Genomic DNA, 25,384 nt, shown 5'->3' on the forward strand with positions numbered 1-25,384 from the left:
GATGTTGCATCAGTGCTCAGCTGAACACATATCCTTACTAGTGAGAATACCCCACACTGGAACCATTTTTCAGAGGGAATTAATCTCTGTTGCTAGCATCACAAGAGAAATTCAAGTAAAATACCAAAGAAATTCAAGTAAAACGCCCCAAAACAATTAAAATATTACAGGCACACAGAAAAGAGGCAAACCCACACACCCTAATCTTCAGTTCTTCAGGCCCACCAAGAACAGCTTACTGCACCCAGGGGCTGGCAGAATAAGCAGACAGAACTGCACTATTTTAACCCAACAGGCTGTGCTGCCTGACCATGTTTTCCCCAGATGCGAACAACTAATTGCATCATTTTTTTTTCCTTCATTTTTGTGAAAACAGAAAACAGAGACTCTTTGATATAAAATGCACGCAAATAATACATGGGCAAAGTTATAATCCTGAAAAGTCTTCTAGACAAGACGAGGACATGAAAGACTTTTATAAAGATCCTTTTACCTTGCTTGGATAAATGTTATTTAGAAGATCTCCTTATCAATACAGGTGGCACAAAGAATGTTTGCTCTGATGTACTTCACACAGAGCTATCAAAACCAAAGCCATATACACCCAGGTGTGCCTGGTGTGCTGATGTTTACGAACTTAACCTGATTTTTAAGCAACAGCAGCTGTGCACTTAAGCCTCTTCCTCTCATCCCCTCATGCTTCAACATGCCTCACTTGCAGAGCTGATACAGTGATAACAACAAACCACCAGGAAATTCCTCCATACCAAGAGTATCCTTTATTTTAGGAGGGTTTTTTGGTTCTTATGAGATCTTTCACAGACTACCAAGCTCTGCACTGTTTTGTGAGTTCTAAGAATGGACCCTGCATGGGTCTACCAGAATGCCATTAAATTGCCATTGAAAACCAAGATTTCTTCCCCATTTACTACTGTGAGCTCAGGCTTGCAGGTAATAGTTTTTATGTGTGTATGTATAGATATATATGCACAAACATGTATCTTATCTATGCATGGTTTCTATCTCAATCTATTTTTCAGTAAGAAATAACTCATAATTTATTATTCTAAAAATATCCAGGGCCGGGGGAGTAGGGAAAAGGAAAGATAATAAAACCAAACTCCTGGGTTTGGGGCATTTCCCTTATCACAATCCATGCCTCAAATCCCTGTTATATGGGAAAGGACCTTCCTACCCAGAACAATGTTTGGGCAGAATTCAGAGCTGAGCACCATCTTCTTACGTGGCTGAAAACAGTATCTTCCACCCTTCTTTTTCCCAGTGACAGATGTATCCTGGGGTACCAGTAGGTTCTTTCCAAAACAAATGTGGCACAGCTGCTATGATTTATCTTCACAGCTCATAGCTTAGAGTTACAGACAGAAAATACATGTAAGAAAGGAACATCTCTATTGAATGTTCCTACATGCTGCAAGAGTTCCCTCAGCTGCAAGGAGGATGCTGCAAATTGTCTGAAAAGGTTAAAGAAGTATCCCCAACCAACTAGCCCCAAGTGATGTTTCTCTACAAATCTTGGGGATTATCCTTGGTTTTGGAGAGTTCTGCAGCAGGAAAAGGCTCCTGCAACTGTGAATAAACAACACAGCATTGCAGGAAGGTTTTTTTTTCCAAATTACCCCATAAAATCACTGCAGTATATGTCAAAGGTACACAAGCTTTCATAAAACAAGTCAGTAAATCAGCAACTCTTGCATGAATCTGTCCTCCGGGCCCTCTGGCCCTGGCTTTGTGTTATGCAAGTGCCAGCACCGCTCCAGGATCTCGCTCTGCAGAGCAGCATCACAGACCTCCAAGTCTGTGCCCACCCCAGTCCTTCCACTGCCACAGAGGAGACACCCACATCTGAAAGATCAGTCCTAATATAACCAACCCATAACAGCTTCATTACAGAGAAACAAGCTAGGAAACTGCAGGTAAAGGGCACTTCTGTAAGTATACTACGCACGTTTTTGATTCATTTTAGTAGTAGTTACTTAGTAGCTATGTTTCACTTCAGTTTTCTGTGCCTTCTTACCTGCAGAATTTGGGTTTCTTCAAAATAGGGGAAACTAAGGCTAGCAAGTACACAAGCCATTACTGTAGACCCTTACTCCTTCTGACATTCAAAAACCCCTTTCTCTCCATCCGAGGAGATCAGTCATCACTGCTCAACGGTCTCCGCACTGAGGCTTGGATGTCCCAGGATATGGAGTGAATTCCCCACCATATCAGAGCAGTTCAGGGTGTTGCTAAACAGAAATGGAAGTTAAGGCATTTATAACCGCTTCAATGGGCTGTATTGGCATCAGGTAGGTTGTAGGCATTGTGATGTATTTATTAGGTTTTCTCCTTTGTGTAAAGGGACTAAACCAGAGGTGTGAAAAAGTAATTGCTAGCTTCTGGAAGAATGAGATGGTTCAGTTCTGCTATGTCTGTTTAATGACTAGTAAAGATTGTTTATTCTCTCATATGCTCTTGTGCCATAAAGACTGCCTTACGTATGCTTGAAGAAAATGAATCTGCTTTATCTTGACACCTCCGATAAATTCTGGCTCCATAGGAATCCTATTTACTTGTTTTACTTGCAAATGGTAAGATGTAATGAAGAGAATATTTATTACTGGAGTTGGTTGGGAATAGTTCCACAAAACTTTTTTTTCTTGCCAAAAAAATGTGTCAAGTTTGCGGGGAAACAGTTTTGATGCATTTCTCAACAGTAAGTACTGGGCAAAAATGTTGAGTAAATTTCATTTTTACAGTTTGAAAACAAAAATAATCCTGAAGTTTGAAATTACTTTTTCATTTTTTATATTTAAGAAAGGAGCAGCAAAACAAGTAATATTAAAAATTATATAGAAACCAAAGATTTCAAGACATCAAAATTACTCAAACTAATCCAAACTTCTTTCTTGTTGAGATTTTTAGTTTACATGGGCTTTTTGACATTTTTATACTTTCTGAGATTTCACAGAGGAAAAAAAGAACGGACTCCTGAATAACAGTTGTGGGAAGAAAAGCTGTTTTTCCACCTAGCACTAGTTATGTTATTAGGCTAGCAGTGAAAGAGAGAGACACCATGTTACTCTCTGGATCTAACAACTTCTATCATGCTAAGATAAAAATGTGTGAACATCAACCACATGGAATACAAGTTCTTTGTTTTTCTTTTCCTAATGAACTGTGCAAAGAATGCAACATAATTATGCCTTCAGAAGAAACTACTCCACTACTAGAGATACTAAAAAAGCTCTGTTCTTTGGCTGGCACCCATCTCTGCAAACGCTGTCACAACAGCCTCCAAACTGTCACTTCAGCAACTGCCCTTCATAGGAAAAACATATTTCTTCTAATTAGACAAAATTCTAACTCTATGTTTGAAGAGTATAATTTGATCTTTTCTCTAGAAAATCATTAACCACTTGAGTTTAATTATTAACATTTGCTTTAAAAATTCACTGAGTTAACTACCAGTTGGGCAAGTGGAGCTAGTGCTTTGGTGAGATGATACTTCTTGCTGTGGTACATGGGCACACCACCAGGGAAGGTGGTGTGGTCCGTGTCCACGTAAGAAACTACTCTGAACATCAAAGAGATGTAGCTTCTACTTCTGGGTCTGCCATTGGCTCACTGGATGATTTTAGGGTAGGTTAACCCCATTCCCTTTTCTTTCTAAATCTATTTTGTATGGTCAGGACAGGAATTGTTTGGAGCAGGGACTTCTCCCCTTTCTCTGCCTTCAGTCCCTCCGTGCTTAAATAAAGTGCCCAACACAACAGGACAATGGGGTCATCACTGCAATAACTGCTGACAAGGACGGGAAGTATCAGTACGCAGGGAACATGCTCCTGATGTTTTATCTGTAAAGTTAAGTTCCCAATATCTGAAAAAATTAATGTACAAATTCATGCCTAGGTAGGGCTTAAATGTCAAGGTTACTCATGCTCAGCTCCTGCAGGGCTTGGAGCAGCAAGAAACCTGCTTCCTGAAAGCACCTGGTCTTCTGGGATAAAACTGAATGGTACTGATTCCTCAATGGAAACCTTTCAGAGAAATAGAAATCTGTGATTTATTCAGCAACAAACAGGTTTTCAAACAGCATTGCAAACACCGAATGCATAGACACACGCTTCCACTTGGTCTCAGTTATAAAATGCAGTGATTTACAAATCCAGGCCACCCAGACACAGTGGGGTGATGCAGAGTACAGGAAAATCCCTTTTTTCAAATGCAGAAAAATATCACCAGAAAGTTATTTTCTCAAAAAAGCTTGGGAGTTTGATTTTTAAAAACCCACACACCAACAAAAACAAACAAACAAAAAAACCCAACCCTGCAGACAATTACTATTTTTGGTTTAAATTAGACAAGTACATGTGTTCAATGCTTCTTTTAAAAGTAAACAGAAACAAGGTTCTATGGGAGTTTTTTGGTGTTGTGGGCACCATTTGTCATAGTATGATGGGTGAGCACTTCCATGTTAAAGATTTCCTGAGTTCTTTTAAATTCTCCAGCTGGTATTTGCTGCAGTGTTTCAGATAAGCAGAAATGTGTGAAACTCCCCAGGAAACTGAAGGGCTACAGCACCAGCTATTTGGATACTAACTCCCAACATTTTTGCTTCACAGCAAAGGAATATAACAAAATTTACCTTTTCATTACCAGATTTGACACACTTCAGCAGCCTCTAAAAAAATCAGTGTTATAAAGGAGCTAGCTAAAAAATCTCTCCAAGTTCCCAGTGTCATATGATATTTTTTGTTGAATAAAGACATAAACTTACACAAGAACTTCTACGTAAACTGTAATGTCAGACTGCATAAGACTCAGGTGCTTTTGTTATTTCTGCATTTGGTAAATACAGGCATAACAATTCCTGAAGTCCTTCGGCTTTTACAAACAGGTATGATTGACAGCCTCAAAATGCTCTGCTTTTCATAACAACTGTGATTGACAGCCCCTTGGTGTATAGCCCAGTCAGCCTAACAATGTTATTGTTCTCTAATAATTACCTGATAATTTTTTTCAATGTGCTGCTGTTAGTTGTGGTTCAACTAAGAGTCCTCAGAACTTTTCAAAAGTTCATTTAACTTGCATTGATTTTGAGCTGCCTTCCTGCAAGCCTGATTCTGTGGTAGCGCTGGGATTGCAGACGTTAGTGCCCAAGGTGCATTGGGTCTCTGTCTACCTGTAATTGACACTTTCCCTGGAAAAGAGAAAATATTAAAGCCCAACTATGTAGCAATCCACGTGTCATTTTCACATATATCACCTGCACAGTTTTTGTACAAAGGGAAATGTTTCTTAACTTAATAGTCCCTAGAGCAGAAGAATATAGCTAGTAGCTGGTATGCCCCTAGGGCCGGAGCCGTGCGCAGGATGCGTGCCTGTAGCTGAGCTCAGTTCAGCGCAGTCCATGACTCCCAAGCTGCTCAAGATGGCAGCTTGTTTCACTCCTGCAGAAAGTAATAATTGAGATTTTCCTGTCTTACAGAAAGATCACCCTCAAGAACACTTAGCCAGGGACCAACTTGTCACTAGCAGACAATCAGATCCAGTAAGGTCACTTTTCTGAGCATTTCCTGGTACCTACAAAATAAAATGAATTATGTTCTTTTTATATGAAGCGAGTCAGCGGTAGTGTTGTATACTAGAGAATGACAATCCTTGTTAGAAAGTGTTCAACCCTTTTACCCTTGTACTAAACATAAATCCAAGCTGGCATTGTTCTGAAATTTTAAAGTGTACTTTTTTTATCTCTGTCTTGGTTTTCAGGTAGGATGGAAGCAGGCAGGGCAGAAAAATGAAAACTCACATTGTCTCAGACTTCCAGCTGAGGAAGACTTAAGAATCTTCTGGGGGTTTTTTGCACACCTATAGAACTGAACTTGGCAGAGCAGCTTGAAGTTGAACTAAATGTTACTCCCACGTCAAAGCACTATTGGGAATAAACCTTAGTCTGGGTGGTTAGTTTGCCAATTACAAACCACAACACTTACTTCGGAAACTTCGTGAATGTTTCTTCTTCAGTGTGTTGAAATAAATTATAAAACCCACCTACCTTACAAGAAAGGAAAAAAAAAGATTTCTGTTGGAGGGCTATTAAAAGTATATTATCGTATTATATTTTATTTAGTTACTCTTAAAAGGACCCATAAAAGAAAAATGCCCTTGAGGAATGTTCAGTCTGGGTCTTTCCAAACCTTTCCAGTTCTACACTGGGGAGCTGAAAATAGTCAGTAGGTATCAGGAGAAAGCCGAGTGTCCTTCTGGGACTTCGCTTTTTGAAATCAGAACTGTGTACCTTGAGCACAGTTTTGCAGTTCACCCATTTGGTTGCCTTTTCAAGAAGTAAAAAGTCCAAGAATGAGCCTAAAGTTTGGCCTCTGCATCAATGTATGTTATGCATCACCAAACATACTATAGATCCAAGGCTTGGAGCTGCATACATAACACTGAAGTTTTATGTTCACATTTACTGCAAACGAAAGCAGGTACACAATGGAGAGATTGTATAGCTAAATGGGCTAATTCTGCTCATAATTTGTTCACACAGATTTAGGGGCTACGTGGGGGCCACTAGAACTGTTGGACCTTTATTCTTTGCTAACTTACTTTCCAGTACTTCTGAATTTTATCAACATATTTATAGAGCAGGCCATTTAAATAATATATTATCTGTACCCCTGACCCCAGCCTCTAATTATCCACAGAGCTAGTTCCATTATTGAGTATTTTTCCCATACTGTAAACATACCAGGCATTTTCTAAAAGTTGGTTTGGGGTTGATAAATTGTGTGCAGCATGATAGTAAGGTAATGAATCACTGCAATGATAGTGCACTGCCTCACTACAGACTGAGGAAACTACACATTGCATACTAGATACAAAGCAGAGGATAAAAAATTCAGCCATCTGTGACTTAATGTAAACACCATGAGCAAGAGCTAAAAGCAGCTTCTCACAGATCTTAAGTCAATGGTATTTCTGACCCATTTTCTCAAGGACTTTCAGGATGCTTTACTGAGTTCTCAGCCTGTCATCCTCCAATGCCTCACCTCCAGATTGGGCTCAGAGGCTCCTGCCATCTACTGCAATCATCCCAGCAAGTCTGTTTTGGCACCTAAAGCTCTGTTCTTCCACATGCACCCAAGCTTTGGTTGCTCACTGAAACGCGTGTCAGAGAACAGAATAACCACCATCCAGGCAAACCCTTTTTGGGGCACAGAGAGGGTAAGGAGGACCCATGCTTAATACTTTGGGACCTACCCCACCACCAGGAGCAAGAAAGAAGTTTTCAAACAGATGAGAGTAACGTACTTCGCTGCTATCTAAGGCACAGCGATGACTGGGAAACAGGCACCCAAAAAATAGCATTTTCAAACCAGCAGAGAGGCTGGTTTGCACAGAGTAACAGTCTTTTGTGGATCCAGAATGCTTTAAAAATCTTTAAAGCAGCTGGACTCCTTCTGGTGCTTCATATGAGATCCCAGACATTTCCCTAGCACACACCGACCCCTACCAGGCACATTGTCTCTTGGATCCTGTCATTCCTACGCTTCACAGATGCATGGTTAGTTTTGAGCAATTGTGCTGTATGGGAGAGTAAGATGAAGAAAGTATTTCATGTATTTTTAGGATTAGAAATGCAGAACAGAAGCCACATCAACAGCCAATTCTTCACAGACCACCAGCTGTCCACAAACAAGCTGAAGAAAATCCTGCATATGGAAGAAGTGTTAGTACCATCTAACAACAGTTCATATCAAACAGCTACATAACTACAGCATGCGTTGTACTAGATATATTGAACTAAGACAAATTAATGCTGAGTTTTGAGGTGTCTTCTCTGCAGTGGGTGGGATAAGCTTTTCCTTCAGCTTTTGCTGTGTTTCACTTCATTTGCCTCATCCCACTCCCACCAGTTCTACTCCACAATCCCATAAACCCCAAATGAAACTCCAGAAAACAATTAGATAAATTCATTATTTCTTACTTGATGCATCTTACTGATTCGTCTACATTTATTCAATGTGTTCATGGTCCTGACAGCAGTTTTGATGGCCCACACTTTCACTCCAATTTTATAACGACAGAGAAGTCTTTAGCACTGTTCTATGTTTCATTTTGGAAGAAATTGAGTACTGTTGTGAGTCAAGGCAGTCTTAAATCTTGACTAAATTACTTTTGTTCTCTCTAATTATGACTTTACCAACAGATACGCTTCCAGCATCCTCTTCCCATTCATATTTCCTTGCAATCACATACTAAAATCAGATGCTAATGAATCAGAATTTATCTAATTTCCAATTTTACTAATTATTTATCAGATCAGCTAAATCAGTTTCATTTAGAATTACAGGCTTAGTTACATAAGATGGATTTTTCTCTTTATTAAAAATGTTAAGCTGCCTAAAAGTAACTAATATACCAAATTTTAATCTCTGTTCAAGGTCCAAATACATTATTAAAAAGTGATCTTAAATTGGCAAGAACATGCTTATTCTAGATATATCCTTTTAACTCAAAATGAATTAAACAAGAATGAAAAAAGCAAATTGTGTTATTGAGTATAACAGACCCTGCAAAATCACACTGAAGCATTTTAACATTGCAGAGACAACACTGAAACCAGCCTGCTTTTGTATCTTCAAATATACCATGACATACGAACATACTAATCTTGCCAACAAATGAGACAAAAGTTAAGGTGCTGAAAGACGCGTAGACCTTCAGCTGCCAGAGGTTAGCTCCAGAGGTGGCAATTGCAGGAGCGGGCTGGAAACTAGGACCATGCATGGCAATCAGTTAGCTGAGGGGAATGTGCTCGAGCTTGTCTAGACAACAATTAACATGATGAGACATGTTTACAGAGCACAGGGGAGTGGGAGACGGATGGCGCCAAGGATGGCGCCAAGGAAAGGTAACACCTTGCTGTTAATTGATGGTAGTTAACCACCAATCGGGGATTGCCTAGGATGCAATGCTTAGCTTCAAGAACCAATCTGTTTAAAACTCGCGGCTTCTGAAAGTGTATATAAACTCGTGCTTCTGTACATTAAATTGACATTTGCTTGCATCAAGCTGCGTCCCGTCTCCTCATTCGCCGCAGGCAATGGTGCAGGTATCAAAGAACAGCATTGGTGTCAGAGCCTGGCAGGTGGGACACTGCGCCCCGTGGTCACACCAGCTCCAGGAAGGGGCCAGCTCCACTGCTTGTTGTACACTGTTCCTTCATTAGATCTAATCATCTATATTAGAACCTAATATAGATTAGATAACCCCAAAACATTGCTTTTTTTAAAGTGTGTTTGTATTACTTAAAGAAAATTACCTTTCCCTGTAACAAATAATATGGAACATCCGCTCTTCACAGGTGTGCTCCCAGCCTTAAAACCACAACTGAGCATTTCCCCAGATGACTCCCTGTTGCATTTATCACCTGCCCTTACATTTTCCAATCTTCCACGTATGGGAAGGCAACCTAAATAACTACAATAACATCTTCTGATATCATTTCCTTGAAGCAACCCCCTTCCACCCTTACAGGTTTCCTAAATCTGAGGTAGCTCTGCACAGAACAAGCAAGTACGGTGTGCAATTGGGGAGCAAAGCTGCTTGGCTCCAGAGGGAGCAGCTCACGCCATTAGTTCAGGAGTCTCCAGCCTCTCCTGCTGTGCATCACTCATACCTGAGCCTGATTTCCCCCAAAACAAAATCATACCACTTGCTCTTTGCAGATTAGCACTTGACTCTTTAATCCGTATTTCTCTACTTCAGTTCACCAAGCAAAACCGAGTACTTTGGGTCTTTTCAGTCACCATAAATCCCATCACTATTCACAACAGAAACACACTGCTGGTTTTTTTGGTTTTGTGGACAGTTTTACTAGCCTGAGGATTTTGGGGCATTGCAGCAAAGTGGAAGAGAACGGAGCAAAGACATTATTTTTGTCCCATTTCCAGGCAGAGTGGCAGAGAGCCAGTTCTCAGAAACCAATTGATTCATGCTTGTCTCAAGTCCCAGCACCCTGGTGAAAAGCTGTCAGAGGGCAGCCAAAATAGTACAATTGCTTCACCTACTGCCAAACACTGATACAAAAGGCCACTCTGTTTCAATCACAAACAAAAGCAAGCAACTGTCACAGAGCAAGCAGCCTTCCCTGAGATTCAGATTGCACCCAGAAGTTCACCAAGCAGTAAGTCATTGCTGTAAATCAACACGACCAGTCAGCACATCTCTATCTCAATGAAATTCTGATGCTTTTCCACCAGCCTCAGGACCATGGGTCGGCTTGACCCAAGGCAGCACTGGTGAGCTGCACAGCGAGGTGGAGAGTCACGTTGAAGAAGCTTTTCCACAAGATCCTCAGCAGGTCTTGCTTTAAGACAGGCTTGAAGGTGTCCTTTGGCTAACGCTGCCAACTTTGCAGTTACACACCTGACCAGTGGCAGGAGTTGTACAAGCTGCCAAAATGGGAGGAGAAGAAAGAGCAAAATGGAGAACACCATAGTCTGAGTTTCTTTTGGCTTTGAAGCCTTAGGAACCAGCTTGTGTCAGATACAGAGAGAAATGGGACTATAATTTAGACATATTCTTTCTTTAAGGGAACTAATTCAACAGACTGTATTTTAAAGCATCCTTAAGACACCAGCATCTTGGTATATCTTCACAGGAAAAAATCTACAGAAAGACTGGCAGCTAATTTAGCAAGACTCCTTCACTAAAAGTGCTTATGAAGCAACTCAATTATCCATGGACTCCCAGACAACCTTTGAGCCACACAATGTCCATACAACGCTGGTAAACACACTTGTATTCGATTTACAAGTAAATAAATCAAGACCTATCCTGGAAATAAAATTCAAGAGAAGCAGCAGAGCAAACTATGTACCCCAGCTAGGTTCATCCCTGGTTTCTCACTACAGAAAGCCTGGACTGCACACATTTGACATTTTCAAGCTTTTTGCTCAGCCACGAGAGCAAAGCACAACCTTCAGCTGGAACTCTTCCATAACCACTCTGCTTGCCAGACTAGAAGCAGTAACAGAAAGGCAGAAAATAGAGACAGATGATAAAATTAAGATAGTCGGGAATGTATTTAACAGAGTTTTCATGCTTCAGTGCTGTTCCATCAGATACCTGAGGGAAAGCATGACTTTGAGCATGTTTTGGGCTGGCTATTCATCACTTGGAAGTAAGCTCTATCAGTTCACCAGCCCGGCTTGTTTTCTTTTTTCCCTTTTCCCCCCACCAGCTGGGATGTTCACTGTTTAATTAGTGTGTTGAGTTAATTCAATAATGGGTTCAGTGAAGGGAAGAAGTAACGCGTGAGAAGTGCTGGAAACATCCAGCCCCAAGTGAAGGCAGGGTGGGAAACCTGAGCAGGACCACTCCTTTCAAGAGCAGTTAGATGCTCAGCAGCTGGTTGAGCAGAAGAGCTTAACTGATCTTATGCAACTTCAATGTGCCTTGAATATCATTGCTGTCCTATGCAGCCAACGTGGAAAGATATTCTCTAAAGCTGCCCTTCACAGCCTAAGCTAGATGCTTGAATTTCAGCAGCGTGAATGTCTGAAAACCATGTGATGGCTCATGGACCATTTCTGTTGTGAATTTAAAGCAATTGTAATGTCTGAGACAGTTTCCTCAATGCTTATAACTGAATTCAAATTAAAAGCACCAACTAAGAGATACAAGCCTAAGCGTCTCTGCCAAAGGCAGAAAAAATTATATATTAACTAAAGGATAAGGTGGAACCATCATACCTCAGGAAATGCATTTGCTCCAAACCACGTTAGAACTGTCAACAATTTGGCTTGGATATTTGCAGTATGGTACACAAAACAAAATCATTACCATGCCACAGTATGCAATAAAACTAACCTTTAACACTGACAGTAATGCTGTAGAGATAACAGGTACATGGCCAGCACATAAAACAAAAAAGTTCCCAAGTTGGAATCACAAGGGATTAAATTTTATAGTTTACGTGATGCAAGAATTTTGATTAGATTGCAAGGTTTCTTCTGGCATGAGAAAGTACTGTTTGATCCTGCTGCTTATAACCTATTACCATTGGTCTTTGTTTCTCCATCACCTGTGTACATACACAACATGTACATTATAATGCCATCCTCATACACACCTTGTCCACCACGGGGAGTCATCCAGAGCTCCACGTGAACAGCATAAGGAACAGAACCAGAACTTCAGTATGGACAAGAGCTCTGCTGTAAAGACAGCTCAAGGCTTTGGCAACCAAAATAGACCCTGAGCTGTTGGGGCCTGGCTACATCTTTTAATTAACTAAAACATCTATAGTAAATAAATATTTAGTATTCGAGGACAAAACTTGCTTCTTTGACTTAAAGCAGTATCAAAGAAAGAACAAATCAAGGCCTAAACAAAGATGCAGGAGAATAAAATTTACTGCTCAATGGCATAGAATACTAGTAAATTAGAGGTAAGAGGTGCACTCAAAAAGACATCTATATAGGCAAAGGTTACATCATTCATAATTAAAACCGCCACAAGTTACATGGTATGTGAACTACTAAGTTCATGACAGCAGTGCACTACTGACTACCCAAATAATACATTTCCTTCTCTTGGAAATTCACTAAACTGTTCATCTCTAAGGTTTTATATTTTCCTGTGAAAAGCTAGGAGAAGCCAATGCCAGTGACATGGTGGCAAAATAAAGAAATCCTCCAATAACCTAAAGAAATCCTCCAATACTTCTTAAAAAAATTCCCTGTTGAAACTATAAGAGTCATTGCCACAGTGTGTCATGAATGCTAAATTTTAGATGAGTTGCGAAGCAATTAGAATAATAAGAGGAGGAAAAAAAGTCCATTTCAGGCTATTAAACAGGATAATACCAGATCTAGGTTAGGAAGTCCCTAAGCAGAAGTTGGTGGAGCCTGGGACACTACGAGGGTGAGGACCGTGCGCTTGCCCTTGGCCCAGTGCTCCTCCCTAGGCAGCTTTTACTGGTCATTGTTGGAAACAAGGCTGCTGGGCTGGACAGACTTTTGGACTGACCCAGCACAGACACACTAATGCCAAGAGCTCACAAGAGACGGGCAACTCAATATTACGCTGCTTTAATAGGCAAACAGCCAGATTTGGTTCTTGTATACAGAGTCTAATGAAGTCAAGGGAAAATGCATGTCTGCTGCTTAGGGGTAGAGTTCACCACAGCTGAGAACAGAAGCACACTTGAGACATTTACATAATTTATTTTATTTTTTTTTTTTTTTTTGCTACTGCAGCCAACCTATTATGCTAAAAATTCTACTGAGAGAAATCAGTCCATGCAGCAGATGACAGATTTTGGGGGGTGAGTGAGGTGGGTTTTGCTTCCGTTTTAAAGAAACTAAACAAACTCATCAAACCTAAACCAAATCAGAGCCCTCAACTATAAAAATAATTACCCTCTTTCCCTCAGGCCAAACAGTTTGGTCTCCTGGTGAGAGCAAAAAGTCCAATTCTCAGTCTGAATGTACCAAATGATACTTGGAGACCACGAAGATGAAGCTCACGCTATATCGGAAATCTGCTGTGACCAGTGCCTTAGGAAACGGCTCAGTCTGTTCTCCACATGGCTCGACCCCCTAACTACGAGCTAGAAGCAGGAGAACAAGCCAGACTGCTGAGTGTGATGTTTTTCACTGCTCTACAGTTCAACTCCTTGGAAGCTTATCTTCCCCATTTCTTACTGCTTTAGTGACCTTGGAAAACACAGATAGGGATAATAGAAGCAGAATACTAAAAGGATTATTGCTTTTATTATCCTACTATTGGGAAGCTGAATAAAAAAAAGCACATATCCTTCACCAGACTACCCTGGGCATTAGCACGCTCAGCTCTCTTCTTATAAAAGGTCACCAGGCATGATATTAAACATAGCCTTAATTACTGAGCACTCGTCACTGCCAGCACAGGTGTCCTTCTCATGGCAAATGTCACAGGGAGTTATCTGTCCTTTTTCACTTCTTACTAAAATACAACAATAGCAACATAGATTTTTATAAGAAAAAGTCAGTGCCCTGCTATAGAGCCAAGGAATGGTGGTGGGTGATGGACAGTTACGCAAGTAGCTGCAACTTCAGCTGCAGGTTTTCAGCCAGATCTCGTTTGTGACTGTCCCTATGAGCCACTCCACAGGCCACAGTGAAGACATGCATGAGCTGGCTCGGTCCCCTCAACACTTTCCTGCTGGGTGGCAACACAAAGCCCAAGTAACTGTGAGTACCACCAGAGATATCACCTCCTATTTTCACAATGCCAAACTAAGGACATTTTACAAGGTCTGAAGATAGAGCCCTTAGTATTTTCCCATGATAACAGCAAGCTGCTCTCTAATGTCATGCCTTATGTATCTACCAGCTGCTTTGGAATGATGTAGGATCTCCTAACGTCTCCTCCCACCATGTGGAAATGGCAAAGCATGAACTCTGATGACACTCAATGTAAAATAGATTCTCCCAAACACAGAAAGAAGTCAGACAGGGAGAATGTGCTCTAGCCTGTACAAAGTACCAGTTACAAAATCAGTGTTTTTAGTAACAGGTTGCAGCAGTCATCTCCCTAAGCACCTAACAGTCTTACTGTGTGGTCACACTTCTCCTTTAATACAGTGGGGATTTATTTCATACCTGTTCAGGGTAGCAGTGCATATGCTGGAAACACTAGGGTGATACGGTGTTTCACTGAGGATAAGAGCAGATTGCCAAGTACACACAAACAACTTACAGCAGCTGCAGCTATTTTTTCTGATGCCATCTACCTCTACTCTTGATACATCACTGCTTTTATAGAAAAATCCCCCACAAGGTTACAGAGCACGGTGAGTCAGCGTTATCACTTGGAGTAAAACTCATGAGGGTCAGCTGTTTTCCTGCTGTTGTTGGCCTGAAGAAGTGAAGGAGTCCTGCTTGCTGACAGTCATTATGCAACAGAGATAACCCATCTTTCTGCAGTCATTTGTGGGTGTCAGGAGAAGCTAAGAATAAACCAGGAAAAGCCTCTGGAAAGGTCTGCTAAGAAGCAAGCTGAAAGCAACATCTCTCAAGGTACAGTGTGCATACCCTTGCTTTAGCTTAAAACACATCCTTATGCAATCCTTACTAGATGACTGCAGGTGATAATCACACATTGCAGTTAAAATTACTGATTAACCTCCCCAGGAAGTGTTAAAGCAAGCAGAGGAAAGTAGATGTTAGGAACAACACTTACATCCCTGTTCACGTAGGATATATTAGAGTTGCTAAGCTTAAGAAAATAGGTAGGTGCCCCCTCCTGCTCCTTACAGGGAGTTATGAAGCAAATTGAAGCATTTTAAATCCTGCTTATCCACAAGCCGGATAAATTAGGATTTCTTTCTTTCTTTTTTGTAATAGCTTGTCTCAAAGAGCTATAAGAATATGCAAGCATATTCAGCAGAGAAAGCAGGTCAGCACTGACCCTTGTTCAGAAGAACAGCTAGTCAATAAAAAGAAAGAAGCCATTTAGGATGTAATTGGGTACTCCTGGCCAGGAAGATACTAGGGAGAAAGAAAGAGAAGAAACACAACCATCTAAGGCCAACTGGTTTCCCCAGCAGAGGCTGGGGCAAATCTTCTGCTGTTGTGAACGAGTTGCACTTCATGTCCTTGCTTGCAAATTGAGGAAGCAGGCTATGATGAGACCTTGGGAATTAAAACAAAAACCAAATTGAGTTTGTGCCAGCTTTAAGCTTCTTGTTTTCCTTGTTAATAAGATCAAGACATTTTCTTGCAAGAGAACACTGTCTAATTCTGTAAACTTAGGAAAGTTTGCAAAAGCCAGGATTACTGATTATTATCTCCTGAATTAATGCTGAAGTTTTGGGGCAGTCTAGCAGCTAAATTAGTACTTTAAACTGTACATACAGGTCAGGATTCCAAAAAGAACTGTTAACTCTTCTAAGACATGCAAAGCAAGCTTGCTATCAAGGTCTTCAAGATAAACACAACAGCCCCGGGTTTGGTACCACAAAGGACAATGGAATTCCAGTAATACAAAACCTGAGAGAACAAGATTAGAAACAAATCCAGGAAATGAAAGGTCATGTCAAATGCTGATCTTCACTTTGTTGCACCTGAATTTTTGCAAAAGGAAAAATTTGCAATGCCTGCCAAAAGAAAACGTAGCACATGCTTTCCCAAATCAAAGGTCAAGAATATTAACTGTACCTTTTCACATTGCTCCCCAAAAATTAATATGTTGGACCTATTGAAGTGTCTAATACCAGCTAGAATCAAGAACAGCAGAAGCCAAATTTGGATGAAAATGTCTCTTCTGAAAGTCATCATATCTCATATCTTGCAATATTATCAAAATATAAAATAAAATCAAAATACCTATAAGTTAGAGGCAGCTTTTAATTCAACGCAAAAGTAAAGTCCTTCAATTAAATGTATTTCCAGGGGAAAAAAACCAACCAAACAAGCAAACCTCTGCTCAGCATAAAAAGCAATGGTCTTTGTAATGCAGGGGAAAGACTCATCCTTTTCTCTCTTTTCAAAGAAGTAATGCTCTGTACATCTGAGTGCATTAGTAATCTGAACACTCTCAATGCTCTGACTGACTTAGCGTTTCTATCAGTAAGGAGCTGGAACACAGGAAGGGTGCAAAACAAACCTGAAACTCAGTAACCCACTTCCAGGCACTACTGTTGGTACCAAAAAAAGCACTGGTACATATTTAGTTCATCCACTTTCACAGTGGACAAGCAACAGCTATTCTGCAGTCCATAAACTCTGAAAAGTTCCCTAGAAACACTAGTTTCCTACACCATTGCCACAACACAGGAAACTTCATATAATGCAATGCCTGTCAAAAGAAAATGTAACATGTAATCTAACCCACATGCTTTCCAAAATTAAAGGTCAAGAATATTAAGTGTATTGTACAATTTTATGTGTATAAATTATAGATGTTATATATTATATGTGTATATATATGAATATATAAAATAATAACGTATTAACTGAAGCAACTAATCAGGAGTTAATGATATGTGCAGCCTGAGATTAGGATGGGAACAGAGAAAGAACCTCAGATCAGTCTCACAAGCATCAGAAATGGGTTGTGTAGACAGAGCAGCAATAAATATTATGTTTTCCTGAGTTTTTCCTTGCACTAATCCATATTGTTGCCTGGAAAAGAAATCTCCAAACGTCCATTGTTTCTCCTTGGGTTTAATGAACAACTCACATACCAGCTAAAACTGCAGCATCGCTTCGCTGAAGCACAAAGACTGGACCCATTGTTCACAGGTGTTTGTTCCTGCTCCATATACTTCCAAAATTGTGATGCTGCAAGGAGTTTCCCCAACCAATTTCCATACAGATATTCCTTCAGCTGCAGTTGCTTTAGAAAAGTCCAAGACTGTATTTTTTTTTTATTATTTCATTATTTCTTTTGTAGGATAGAACTAAGGAGGAAAATTTGCTGCAAATAATTAGAGCAAAATCACTGCCCTGCATAGTTCAGACTAGGTGCACAACCTGCTTAGGCTTGGCTTCAGAGCAAACCAGGAATAGGACATGGGTGATTTTATGACAGGGATGTTTTGAAATCAAGGAAATGAACTACTTTTTTTTTTTTTTTTTTTCCCAAATCATCACCCTACATCTGTATTTGAATCCACAAATGGTTCCTGATAGAATAACATGTTGATTAAGTCATCAAACAAAACACTCTCTGGCACTGGTAGCAGCAAGGCAGCAGCTGTTTCTAAGAGCAATTGTACGTCAAGTGAAAAAGCTGGCAAGCTTCAAGTTAACATTTAGCTACCTGACCAAGTTATCTTTTTCAGTAGCAAGAAACGTGGAGTCAGCAGGAATTTTTCTACCCAAAGTACACAGAAGGAAAGGAACCTCTGCCTTTCATTATTTAATATACTTGATGCAACCCTTATGTTCACAATCTGTAGCTACACTGAGAAACATAAGCGATCCAAAACCTCCAAGGACCTTAATCATTACAGAACATGCAGGAGGAACTTGTTGACAACCACCGCAGCAATTTAAATCTGCTGGCACTTTCAGAGACAAATAGCTCTGTATAAAATCCAGCTGGAGGTTGCTTTGCCTCCTCTTGGTCTCTGAACACTGACATCAGGACATCCTAACCTGGGTTATCAGCAGGGCAGCTGGTAAATCCTTCAGGTGATCGCATGGAGCACACTAGTATATTAGCGGGGCTTTTTCCCTCCTGAAAGAAGCACAAAGCAATTCTACTGCAGCCATCACAGGGAGAAATGCTCCCCGAGAAACAACCTGTGTGGTTCTTTCACAGTGGTTTTAATGCTAGACAGCAACCACGGATTTTTTTCTGGAAATAGTTACCCTCTCCAAAATTACAAATCTCCACTATCAAATTCTACAAGCAATAATGGGTTGGTGCTGTTAAGGGTTTTTTTGTTTCTCCACTAGAAAGTTATTTTCTCATTAATTTTTAGGCAAATTATAACAAAATAATCCCACCCCTGCCAGGAGAGGAAAACAAAATGTTTTCCTTGAGCAGAACTTGCAGAACAGCCTCTGCATCCTCTTTAATGCCATTTCTGGAATAAACGTCTTTTTAAAGTTTGTTCTTTGATAGACTTGTCCGAATACTAGAAATTTCTCAAACAACAAGGTAAGAGTCTGCCTTTTGAAACACTCACAGGTTTCCTTTGCTGCCAATGCCAGCCCACCCATCACTGATTCTTGTCCTACCTGTTCTTGAGAAGTCTCTCTTAAAATAAACTCTGGGCACTTGGAACTGCTGCTCCCCAAATCTCTACAGAGTCAAGGACCCATTGACAGAACTAGTAACGAGGCAAAGAGCTGGGGCAAAAAACATCCCATCAAAAAAAACCTGCATCAGAGGAGGTGCTGCTGCAGTCTGAGGCTTCACAAGTCCCCCATCACCAGTGAGACCCCCCTGGGGTCCTGCCCTTCTGTGCAGACCTCTTGTCTCCTTGCTACCTGTCACAGCATTGCTCAAAACTTCCCCTAAGATTGGTACCTACCAGTTTTGTAGATTGTAAACTTCAAAACAGTTTTCTAGATTTTAAGGGACAAGGGTAGTGCATTGAAAATCAAAAGGCTTAAAGACAAGACTATGAAAGGGAGATAAACCATCTTTGCTATAATTTTTTAGATTAAGTCTATAGGAGCTTTTATGAAGCTAGTGAAAATCTTCTAGATTAAGCTTTAGGGCTCATCAATTTAAAATTATTTTCATTCTGCTTCCTCCTCACTAATATTGCTCAAAAAACAATGCTGAAAAATACCTGCCAGCAATGTAATCCAGCCTGTGAAAGGCACCAGAAAGGCTTCTGTGCTTACAAGCAACAGCACAGCTCCTCAAGGCACTTCACTTCTGCTCCTTATCATATTTTTCCATGTTTTTAATTTAAATTCTCAGAAGCCTTTACCACTTGAAAACAAGATGGCAAATCATTAGATCTGATATGTGCGCTGGGCTTGGACTGCCTCACTGTGAACTACAGGAAAAAGTGGTACCTTGAGAGTCCCCAAGTTTAAAACAAGGGAACCAGTGTTCATGTCCCCCTACTCCCAGCTTTGAGGGAAGATCTGCCGGTCTCTTTTCCCACACAGCAGTCCTCAGCAACCAAGTCAGGAGAGCAGAAGTTTGCCCTGAACAACACGTAACTGTTGCAGGATAGCAGTGAGCATCTCACCAGCACAGCTACAGGAGCTCAATCCTTACCCTAATACTTAGGCTTTCAAAATATTATAAACAACTGATCATCAAAACAAAAGCAAAGCTGAAAACCCTTGAGATTAACATTGCAGCTATGAGCCAGCCTAACCCTTCCACTTTGCTTTCATGCAGTATTTCACCCCAAATTCTGCGTTTGCCAGTAGTAAACCTTTCAAAACAGAAAGCAGTATCGTTTGGGTTTGTGCAATACCCAGCACCATGGGACACTGATGGTTGGAAGGTCCAGAACTGCACTGTTCCATGTGTGTTCAAAAACACAAATAAGTATTTTCTCACTTGCAAACAGAATGAGGAAAAACTGTAAATGCCTGGAGTTTGAGATTAGATAAAGTTCTAAGAGTCACTATACATCTCTATTTAGCAGAATGCACAGAAACACTGATCCACTGATATTTTATGAAAGTGAGAAGCTTCTGTGTTTGGGTGAGATTACCTAGAACCCACACACCTGGAGGGCAGGGCAGGAGACCAGTGCCATCCCATCAGCACTGGTGTGTTCCCAGAGGCACCCACAACCTGGCTGGCAGGCAAGTGGGTACAGACAAACACACGCTTATGTGGCCCCTTCGTACAAGAGAGCAGAGAGCTGGGTCTTTCCCTGCTCCACAGGGAGGTTGTACAGAGCTGGGAAGGCAACGTTAGCTGCCCTGCCAGCAGCACAGTGCAACGGTTTTAGCTTTATTATTAACTTAGCAATAGTTACATCGGTCTGCAGGAAAACACTCAGAAAGATGTCTCTGCTCAATGGCCAGCTCTGCACTGTCAATCTCAAATTACAACACATTTCTAATGCAGAATCATGGAAGAGGAGGCAAAACCAGCTCAGTCCAGTAGTCACAGGGAAGAAGAAATGCTGGCAATAATGGAAAGGCATCATCAGTATTATTGTGATAAAACGTTTGTAATTACTACACTGGCAATTTTTCCAAATGGGTTGGCTTAGACACAGGTCTCTTGCACTGATTACTAAATTATTTTCTTTAAAAGGTCTAAGTGGTTTGTTTTCCAGATGAATAGCCTGAAGCCGCTTGTTTCAGAGCTTTAGTCCCCTGAGAATCACCTTCGACAGTAAAGAAATGAGACAGATGAACACTAAGCAATTCTGTGTATGAACCCAGCAGAGGTTTGGCTGATGAAAACACTTTAGGTAAAGTACCTTTCAATTTAAAATACAGAGATGGACTGGGGCTAGTTAAAAGTTACAAGAAATCAGAGGCAGTATTTGCTAACAAAGCATTTTAAACCAAGTAAACTTTCCTAAATCGAATCTTGGCTTCACCACAACTCACCTCTTCTGGGAGAGCTGCCTCGCCAGGCAAAGTAAGGGCAGTGGGTCGGCACTGACACTTTCCCAGTCCAGCCAACCCAGCCACTGCCAGACTTCTGGCATGCCCTCTCCGCCTTGCCTGCCCACAAGGACAAGCATTTTTTTTTTATCTGAACATACAGTGATACATTTGCCCAGCATTTACTGATCAACACTTACTTTTTTCTTGACAGAGAGCAGCCGTGCTCAGGGAGGAAAGCTCTTTGCAGCCGCCTGCACATCTGGTGCGTGGTGACACAGTGCTGCTGGCAGGGACCGAAGCAGGGATAGTATCTCACTCTCACATAGTACCACCTAGGTGCAGGTTTCCATCAACCTTTGCTAACATGGAAAAGGTCCCAGGTAGCACAGTGGGGGACAGCAAAGTTCAGCCCCTCTGGTAGTTGCTCCAAAGGTCTGAGGCCGGTGTATGGTGACGAGCTGGAAAAGTTTGCTCCATCTGTGACTCAGGATCTTACCAGCATGCCTTCAGTGGGCTCTTTTCAGAGCATTCTGCACCTGTGGCTGGCACAGAGCTGAACAGCTCACCAGGAGGGAGACTCAGACACACCAGGGAGACCTTTGGGGAGAAAGAGAGAGAGGGAAAGAGAGGGAAGAATGAAGAACGGTGTTCATCCTTGAAATATAAATCTATCTGTGGCTTCTACGCAATACATTTCAAACATCAACATTAACTTAGTCCATTAGATAAAATCCTATTAATCAGATGATTTGATCAGCTGTGGCTTACTCAGAATTTGTTCTGATTTTAGTATTTTATCAGCAAACATAGTTCTGGGTAATTCAAACCTCACAACACCAAGCAAAAATTGCCTATAATTAACAGCTTCAAATACAAGCAGCTTTTGTCACACAAGCGCCAGCAAGAGCTCACACCACTCTTCACCTTTACTTCTCTATTGTCTGGTTTACATCTGAATTTCTTCTCCAGGTTTAACTGACGCAAGCTCATGCTCATTCAAATTGCTCCTCTGCAAACATGACAAATGAGCTCCAGCCAAAATTTTTCAGCAGTCAGACCCCTAAGCATTAACTTTGGTAATTAAAGTAACGTATCTGACAAATTAGCAGAAGGGAATATACTGGCATATATCTGTGTGACATGAAGAATTTCTGCCTTCTGCAGTCACCAGTGGACTATCAAAGCCAGTACAGCATGACACATGATGTTGCAGCATCCCTGGGCTAGAAAAGTAAGTAATCTGAGTCACCCACAAACAGAAACAAATTTGAAGGGTCATAAAAAAGGCTACTAGACCTCACAATTTTAAATAAATACATTAATTAAAACCCCTATGAATCAGCAGAGTTGAATTTTGCTGCAGTAGTATCACACGGCTTTGGAAACTGCCCTTCAGTAATCCAACCAAAACTTGGCACGTTTTCATCTCTGCTTATTCTCCCTGGTTATGTCTATGGCATCAATAGACACCCATCTGAAACATCAGAAAAATGAAAAACAGGATGGAGGGATTCAAAAGAAACAAATACTAGTATCTAGCTTTCATCCTGTTCTTTTCATTCATGAATCTCAAACTCATTTATCCAAGATAGTGAATAGTCTCCTATTGCAAGCATGAATTGTAGACATGAGCCACTACATGTATCATGGAAGACAGCATGGCTGGCAGGGGGAGACAGTCCAGCATGGAGCCCAGGCCAGGGAAGAGCATGACAGTTTGAGGAACTAAACAGCTCTTGCTTCAAAACATTCACTGCAGCACAGTCTCAGAAAACAACAGAATTCAACAGTGCACCCTATACACTCACACAGAGCCTACAGCTTCAAAACAGCACCAGCCGAGGCTCATTCTGCTCGAGGCTGTACAGGCATCCAAGCAAGATGGAAATCTCTGCCCAAGAGTTTCCTGTGGGTATCTAACACAATGCAGAAGTGCTAAATGAGTGGGAAGGAGGAGGAGAAGCAGCAGCAGCACAAAGAAGGTCGTTAGCAAATACATGTTGGTTGGTGTCTGTGCCACCAAACCTGCCCCAAAGCAGGATCGGCACAGAAAGAAGAGCATAGTGAAGAACTGACATCTATAAGCCTGGAAAACAGGAAAGGTATTGAATGTAACTGATCTCAGCTGAACTACAGACCTACTGTCATGTCAATATACAGAGTACCAACCCATCAGTGCTTTTGGAAGAGAGGAGAAAGCCAGTCATGAGGCACAGGAGACTTGCACAGTGTGTTCTCGTATAACAGGATGGTGTGGTGGAACAGCCATTGCAAGTTCTTGGCTCTGTATCACTGCCTGTTTCTAAGCACCACAAAACCTGTGTTTAAAAAGTCCTTTTCCAACAAAAGTGACTCTGAACTGGCAATTCTTTTACCAGGCCACCCTACAAATACAACGTAATTTATACTGCATACAGATCACAAATCCCAGTGAGGACTTTGCTGCGCCACTAGTTTGAGGTCAAAGGCACCCACCTTGGTGACCATTGTGGTATGCGATAGCTACCAGGATCAGCCCAGGAACAGAGACCAGACTGCAGCAGCTGCTTTGAGGTTAATATTAGTGACAAGCCCCCAGCCTTCAACATCAGCATTGCACAATGCCTCCTCTCGCATCTTTTATAAAATGACCTTTCAGGAACGCAATTTTCAAAGTCACTAGCCTTGCTGGTTACACAAAGCTAGGGGAAACAGAACTTCCACTGATTGGAATAGATCAGATTTATGGACTAACAAGACAGATGATGTGGTGAAGCAAGGATAAAATGTAATGAGGCCAAGAAAAAAATTAAACACATGCTATATTCCAACTTAAACAGCAGTGTACAAAGACAGGAAATACAATCTAAAACAGTTCACGTAACATTTTGTAGCATTACAAAGGAGAACCAGAAAGGCAAAGATCCTGCATCTCTTACAGACTTCACAACACAGAGTAAAAACCAGTGGAAGACTGTAAGGCAAGTTAAGAGCTACTGATGAAGCTTCTGTATGAAAGGCACAAGGAGCCTTTCAACCTCAGGAGCACTTGTTGCCACACCGAAAAAATGTCAGATGTTGCCAAACAGATTTCCAGAAGGTTCAAACCCAATCCTGAAAACTTCATGGATATCAAAACTGGGATAATCACGTGCTTCAGCATTATAAAAATCAAGTGGATTGACATCTTGGTATGTTTTAATCTCTCTTTGGTTCACTATACGTTTTTTGCAGTTGTGTTCAGGATGACGGGAAGAACTGCAGCTCCCAGAGAGTGAAGAGAAGATACAAGATTTTAAAATACTGTCAGAAGTAACAAATTTTTTCTAAACTGTCCCTTTTACTTGACAGCACTCATTTTTAAATACCCTCTGTACAGACAATATTATAAAATATTTCTTCAAACACAGCAACTTATTAGGTGTATTCCTGACTAGTTTCTTAATTGGGCTCAGAAGTAAAATTACCATTCAGATGTTAGCAGTTTCACTGTTCGATGTCTAATCTATTTTGAAAGCTTAAACAAATTCTATAAATATTTAAATTAAATATAATCTGCATTTGCTTAGTGATTTTAATTAAGAATTAAGTTGCTGCTCCCCTGAAATGTATAAATGTTTAAAGCCAGTGCAGTAGCAGGATAACGTCTAGGCATTTAAGATTCTGTATCATTATTAATACATTTTTCAGTGTTCTGCTGACTGAGTTTAGCACTGGAGTTGAGTTGCTACACTAGTCAAAATCATCTTTTAAATAACCAAAAAACCCTAAAAAAAATAAAATATGAAAACTTAAATCAGTTTTGAACTACTGTGACTGAGACACAAAACAGGGGTTTACCCATTTTTTTCCATTTTTATTTCTATTTTAAGCCCACTTTCTCCAGACCTTCCTTCCACAGGCAGAACCCTGAGCCTATGACTTTGAGCCCACTGGATTTCTTCTTGGTCTGACGAAGGAGCCTCGCAGAGATCTATTTATATGGCTTTAGGAAGAAAAGCCACCTCTGCTGACTTCACACTATGCTTTTACAAGTGAGCTACAATCCTGTTTAAGACAAATATTTATTCCTTGAGTGAGGGTACGATATCTGAATGGACTCCCCTGGTACTAAGTAAATCCAAGACCACTGAAGGGTAGCCCGTCCACCTTGGAGCATGTCGCTGGCACATTGAAGCCATGCCAGGGATGCTCATTTCAGAGCATTGTCCTCAACATGCGTGTGTACGCAGGAGGCAGAAACGTCACCGTTAATGAATGGGGCTTCACCGGAGAGCACTGCAAGCTACAGGTTGTGTGTGGGAAACAGCCCGAGGAGACACGTGCTGAAGCCGGCGTGCAGCTGTCCGCAC

At 41.0% G+C, this 25,384-nt stretch overlaps 1 protein-coding gene and 1 long non-coding RNA gene across 2 annotated transcripts in view; one reads left to right on the forward strand and one right to left on the reverse strand.

The window, feature by feature from the left end:
* HTR2C (5-hydroxytryptamine receptor 2C) overlaps positions 1 to 25,384 on the reverse strand; it is a 95,589-nt gene that overhangs the window by 66,124 nt on the left and 4,081 nt on the right. The window contains exon 2 of the mRNA XM_056359792.1: positions 21,251 to 21,650. The gene's annotated coding sequence lies outside the window, so the exon portion shown is untranslated. The remainder of the gene's footprint in view (positions 1 to 21,250; positions 21,651 to 25,384) is intronic.
* LOC130158780 (uncharacterized) lies at positions 3,498 to 5,991 on the forward strand. The gene is made up of 2 exons (XR_008825490.1): positions 3,498 to 3,642; positions 5,773 to 5,991. It is a non-coding gene; the product is annotated as an uncharacterized LOC130158780 (long non-coding RNA).

This window comes from Falco biarmicus, chromosome 14, assembly GCF_023638135.1.
Source record: "Falco biarmicus isolate bFalBia1 chromosome 14, bFalBia1.pri, whole genome shotgun sequence".
Lineage (NCBI taxonomy): Eukaryota > Metazoa > Chordata > Aves > Falconiformes > Falconidae > Falco > Falco biarmicus.